We start from the raw sequence: 6,000 nt of genomic DNA on the forward strand, positions 1-6,000 counted from the left end.
ATGTTTTTGTCGAGAGCAACACTCCCCGCTTCTTTCTGAAGCATATCCGGCCATGCTGTGGGATCTGGTGCCTCCCTCTCAACCTGCTTATTTATGGCGGTCCACATATCTTGTGCTGACCAAGAAGCATCCCGGAACAAGAGGATGATGATGCCATCCATCAGCTAGTTTTTATGCAGCAGATACCGAGATCCCCACGCACCACAGCCTTGCAAAAATGGCGCCGGCCACCTCCGTGAACCTCTTATCGAGGCACAGATCTTCACATGGCAGCACCATGTGCATCCGTTCCGGTTCGAAGCAAACAGCACTTTTGCAATCTCTGCAGGCCCCACGCTAGGACAAGGCTCACCCTGGTGCCACAGGTCTTCATGTGTACAGATGTGCTATAAGAGTTTGCGCATGTTTGCCCTGCGTTCATGCACAGAGGTAGCCGAATCATCTCCCGCCCACCCCCTTCCATTTCTGGTAACCATTTGCTGTTTCTGTTGCTTCCCCGGCCGCATCCAGGCCCCACAATTTCTGCTTTGTTCTGTGCGCCTCGTAACACCATCATTACCTATGCCATTAAAAACCTTGGACTCACAAACCACTCCCCAGAGCAGCTCTCGAATCTTAACACAGAGCCCGCAACGCACAACAGCCCATGTTTCATACGGAAGATCGTACGCATCAATTAATTCGGCACAGCCACACCCTCCTTCGATACAAAATAATGCAGATTACTTTCCCCCTTTTTCTTACGAAAACTGCTTTTCAGTCAGTCCAGTAAAGCACGGTGGTTCAGAGACATTAAAAAGCATATATTTGTGATAATATAGCCTGTGTTTGTACCCTCAGAACCTATCCCAATAAAATTAGCCACCTTCCTCTATGGAGAGACCTCTGTGGTTTCTATAAGAGAGTTCTTTCTCCCCAGAATGAGACACACACACACACAACAAACCGGCCCTTTGCCCTCATTTGGCAGCGTTTCACACCATCGCCAGGCACAAATCAGCAGCTTGAAATCTGGATGCATTGGTTCGCAGCCTGCAGTGAGCTGGTTATTTGCAAGCTCTTTCCCATGCACAGGACTGAACATCTTGTACTTTGCCACAAACCATCCTAGCTGTGGGTCAGTAGTGCTAGGCAAAAAACACACACACGGGCCAATTTGCCGTGGAACATGTACAGCAGTGTGAGGAGGCTTCCCAGCAACACAAACACACACACACACACAATCAGACCAAAGGCCCTTTTACATTCAGCCTAAGCCAGTCGGAAAACAAATGGCCCCAAATTTCCCCCAGGCTCTTTTGTGGGGGGAGGCTTCATACTCCTAATTAAGCTGTGTTACCTAGAAGAATCAACTCCTTGTCCATAAATACATATATGGTCTTTAATCTAAAGATACCAACACTGTTATTGCCATAGCAAATAAAGACCCCTTAACTCATCTGTGAAGCTCAAGAAACCACGGTAGTTGTAAGCTGATTTAACGTGGGTGATACGTACTCGTGGGGGCTCCTGGTCCTTTATCCTGAGATTACCCCAAGGCAACCCTGTGAACATCCAATGCCCTGCTTCATGCGCACAGGGAAATGGCACATTTCCTACTTTTTGCCTTCTCAAATGCTTCACACGCACACATCGGTCAGACAGCACAACCACAGCCTCAAAGCCTGCCTTCTCTTCTAACCGGCCAATCTGCAAAAACCCTATCTTCATCCCAGCTTTAAAGGGTGGTTGTTTTTTTTGCGGGGGGGGGGGGGGGAGAGACTGTGGTGGGACCCAGTACTACAAATATCTTAGAAAGGGTTTTATTAAATAAAAGAAGATGTCTCACCACGGGGGTAAGAGAGGAATCTAGGTTATTTTCCTTTGCCGGAAAAGCCTAATCACTTCCTCATAATTCAACTTCTCCGGTTTCGTTGCCACAGTTTTAAATAACATGTTGTTACCCAAACTGAGCTGAGCTTCTAGGAGGCAGTCGTGTGTGTGTGTGTGTGTGTGTAAAAGACAAAGAGAGAGAGAGAGAGAAAATAGACCTATGTATGCATATGAATATGCCTTTAAGACTGTTTATTTAAATGTTCCAGCTTCGGGCTTCCTCACTAACCCTCTCTCTCTCTGCATGCCACTGGAGGCAAGCTGTTCCCTGCCACCAGAGAACATTCGCAGAGGGGAAACTTGCATCAATTAATTAGTGAAATGTTTGCACAGGCAGCTCTCTCTAGATGCAAAACGTACAGCGAAGTTGCTAAGTATTACCCTGGAAGGCAAGGAGGCCTGGGGAGGCGGCGGAGGAACAACCACAGACACCAGGCAGGCATGCAACACTCTTTTAACATCTAGCCTGTTATTCAACACAACAAGCACTTCTCGAAACATCTCCACCCACAGTTAACCAATCCATCGCCTGCACCTCCCTCCAAGCGGTTTGGGCAGAGGGGAAGTTTTCTCTTAAGTCATGTCAACACAGCCTCAAGCATCCCGCTGGGCAAAAAGCATCCGTCTGCTTCCCACCCCCAGCCCCCCGCAGGAAGCACATCACCAAAACCGCCACCGCTGGTCGCACACTACCTGTCTGCCTGCCCCTTCACTACCACCATTCACTCTCCTCTTTCCACCAACACCGCTGAGCCACATACGCAGCCAGCTGTCAGCACCGTCTAACCTCACACACGCCCAGCTGTCGCTTCCACAAACCCCCACAAACCTCCACCCTGTTATTACAGCGCTTTGCATGTCATGAGCGATATGCCCGAAACTGCAGAAGCCTTAAGGGGACCAGAGGCCAAGGAGAGAGCAAGCCTCCCGTGCCTTTCCTTGCAGGTGCCTGGGAAAGGGGGGGTCTTTCAGCAAAGGTCTACAGAGCAGCACCCACTGAACGCCCCATAGGCTCTCTCCTTTGCCCAGAAGTTTGGCGAAAACAACCGCACAACCCACCAGCCCAGCGTTCCCCCACTCGCTCCTACGTTCGTTCGTCAACCCTCTCTTTGCAGATGTAAGCTCCACTTCTACAAAACTCCCCACTGCACTGCTCCTCTTGCTCTCAGCAAGGCTGCGGTACTGTAAGAGCAAACTGAGAAGCGGACCTTAAGCCTTGGATTTCCTGGGCATGGGTGGGGAAGAGGGTCATTGAGTATTTCCTTTTCTGCCCTTTCTGCCTTCACATACGCTTTTTTTAGGCAAGGAAGAGCCCAAGCAAAACGGGAGAGGAGGTAGTGATAGGGATTCTGCCAGGGCCATAGCTATGGGGCTTGGGGGGGGGGGGTCCTAGCTGGATTTTTGCCCCAGGTGAAGCTTCCAGAGGGGCGCCATTGAGGCTCCCAGCCTGTGTGCGTACGCAGATGTACATGGGGGGGTGCCCCCCAAACTGGAGTCTTTGACCTGGGTGAAATAAAGCCGTGTTTCGCCCCTGGGTTGTGCCATGAAGCAAGGAGGGAGCGTTTACTCCTCCTCTACCAGAAACTCACCCGTAGGCCTCAGGGACAACCCCCTCGCTTCTTACCGCCTCCGCACCGAACTGCAACGCAGGCACAGTGACACTGGCCTATATTGCAAGGTTGTTGTCAGGAGCGCAAGCAAGATAACCGAGGGCAAGTCAACTGCTCCATGCCCCTGTACAAAAACACTGCTCTGGCTTATTGAAACACCTGGGTGTTTTAATATGGGGAGGTTAGAGAGGTTGCAATGCCCCCTTTTCCTTGGAGGAAAGATGTTTTGCGGCTAACCGGGAAAGGAGCATGGCGTTTGCCAAATGGTAAACCAAAAACAAGCCCAACATTGGTGGTGTCTTGGGTTGTTCAACTTGGGGAGAGGCTGCCTGGAGTTGCAAAGACACCTGCTCTTTCACTCCTGGTGGAGAGTCCCGGGCATCAGCTAGGAGCCCCTGCCCACCTAAGAAGTGAAGGAATCTAGGGATGCTTGGGGTTGGAGGAGATCTGGGGACTGTTCTCATCTCTTGAACCGGGAGGTGTTTCCGCCTGGGAGGAGGAGGAGGAGGAGGAGGAGGAGGAGGAGGTGGGATCTAAGGATGGAAACAACCTCCCTCCCGCCCCTCCTCCTCCTCTGTTTACCTCAAGTTTGAATTTTATCTGCGCAACATTAGCTGGAATGCGGACATCGCGGGGGGGGGGGGGCGAGGCGCACGCACGCCACGCCGCCCGCAGTAGGGGCGCCCGCCGAGCCCGGTGCGCCCGGAGCCCCGCGCGGAAGCAGCGCCGCCGCCGCCACCATGGAGCGATCGCCTCTTTAACAGAACAAAAAAAGGAAAGAATTTCTTTAAAGAATAGCCCGGCCTTCGCTCTGCCTTCCTAGCAGAGCCAGGAGGGGGAACCGGGCAGCGCCAAGAAGAGGTGGCGAAACGAAAACGCAGCGTCTCGGAAACCGACCCGACGCCGAGCGCCATCCTTCCTTGCCCGGGGATGCGCATCTTTTGCCATTTCCTCAATCCTTGCCCCCCCCCCCAACAAATCCTCCCTATAAATAAACTCACCTTCGCGATCCAGGCGCGGGTCTCTCTTCCCAAACAAGATGAAAAAAGGAAGGAAGGGGGGGGGGTGGAGAGAAGGAAATAATTCGCCCCCCCCCAAGCAATTATTTCCAAACCCGATCATCTTCCACGCGGACCCCTTTTTCCCCAGCATTGCAGGGGGCTGGACTAGATGATCCTCGGGATCCCTTCCAATCCTATGATGGCCAGGCGCGCGCTCTCTCCGGCCCGGAGCAGGTGCAATTCCCACGCAGGCTGGCGCGCAAAGTTCCTCTCGCTCCGGGCTGGGGTTGGCCGGCTCTCCTGCTGCCCTAACCCGTAGCGACGCCCCTTCAGCCGAAGCTGCACTGGGTTCCCAAGGCTGCTGCTGGCGCGCCCGAGAACTTTCTCCGCCTCCCCGTGCGCGCCGGCGGCGCCCCGCGCGCCTCTCTCTCGCCGCCGCCCGGCGCTCGGGCACTGCTCCCCTCGCTACAATGTTGTTTCATTATATCGTGGCCATCATGTGACGCCGAGAGGCCTCGCTATGGAAACTTCGGGGACTCCCACGTGACTCTGCAGCAGCAGCAGCAGCAGCAGCAGCGAGCCAAAAAAAAAGGAAAAAGCCAAAACACCAACCCAGAAGCCCCGAACCACACCATCATCTCGCCTAACCCCCGCCGACGCAACACGCCGGGCTGTTTGCAACAGACCACCAGCATCACCAAGTTTCGTCTGGAGGGAAACAAGGAACGACAACAACAACAGAGGGGGGGGGGGGGAACCACACCGAGATCAGAAACAGGAGAGGCACCAGGAGGAATCCGGCGCAGATGCCTCTCCAAAAAGCAAGAGAAGAGGTGTACAGTAATGAGCAAGCACATTTGCAAAAGGGGGGGCGCCCCTGGAGAGTGGGGTGCTGGGGGGTCTCTTCAAGCAGCAGGAATAGCTTCCCAAAAAGTTAACAAGTAAAAAGGAATTGATGGAGGGGGAATGCATTATGATGCTGTGAATGCATGATGATGATGATGATGATGATAACAACAACGGATGGAAAGAAGCAGTAAATGGGTTGTTTTGTCGTCCCCCCCAAAAAAAAACAAAAACCTGCCTGTGTTCTGCTTGCTAGGTAGCAGCATCACTCGGTTTGCCACAGGGATTGCACAGAGTCTCAGCACAGCCCCTCTGAGCAACTCGGGGAAAAGGTGCCTTCTGGCATAAAGAAAATGCAGCTTTGCTCTTCCGCAGCTGGGCCTTTGCAGTGCTGACAGAAGCAGAAACGAGGAAGGAGGAAAACTTGTTTGTCTCAAAAGAAAGGGGGAGAGAAGTTACAGATGGGACCTGGAAGCAGATGGAACCTGGAAGATGAACGCATCTCGCAGTCAATAGTTTTGTTTTAATGCAGGCTCATAAAGAAATGTGTGCCCGCTCTTCTCTGGGCTGTCTAGTGCGTGGGTTATAGACCTGAACCTAAACTTGAACCTGGTTGATCCCCATGGTTTAGGGGCATAATCTGGAGGCATCATTTTGGCTGTCTCCAGTTT

The 6,000-nt window shown here is 52.8% G+C and overlaps 1 protein-coding gene across 7 annotated transcripts in view; it reads right to left on the reverse strand.

The window, feature by feature from the left end:
- LOC310659208 (endonuclease domain-containing 1 protein-like) overlaps positions 1 to 5,487 on the reverse strand; it is a 149,407-nt gene extending 143,920 nt beyond the window's left edge. For 3 of the 7 annotated variants that reach the window (XM_083402437.1, XM_083402433.1, XM_083402434.1), the window contains exon 1: positions 4,484 to 5,486. The gene's annotated coding sequence lies outside the window, so the exon portion shown is untranslated. Of the gene's footprint in view, positions 1 to 2,565; positions 2,919 to 3,461; positions 3,593 to 4,483 lie in introns of those variants that run through there. The other 4 variants (XR_014502661.1, XM_083402439.1, XM_083402435.1 and 1 more) reach the window with 4 other exon arrangements.
- Between the last annotated feature and the right edge of the window lie 513 nt (positions 5,488 to 6,000).

This window comes from Podarcis tiliguerta (assembly GCF_965153285.1).
Source record: "Podarcis tiliguerta genome assembly, chromosome: 10".
In the NCBI taxonomy this organism is placed as follows: domain Eukaryota; kingdom Metazoa; phylum Chordata; class Lepidosauria; order Squamata; family Lacertidae; genus Podarcis; species Podarcis tiliguerta.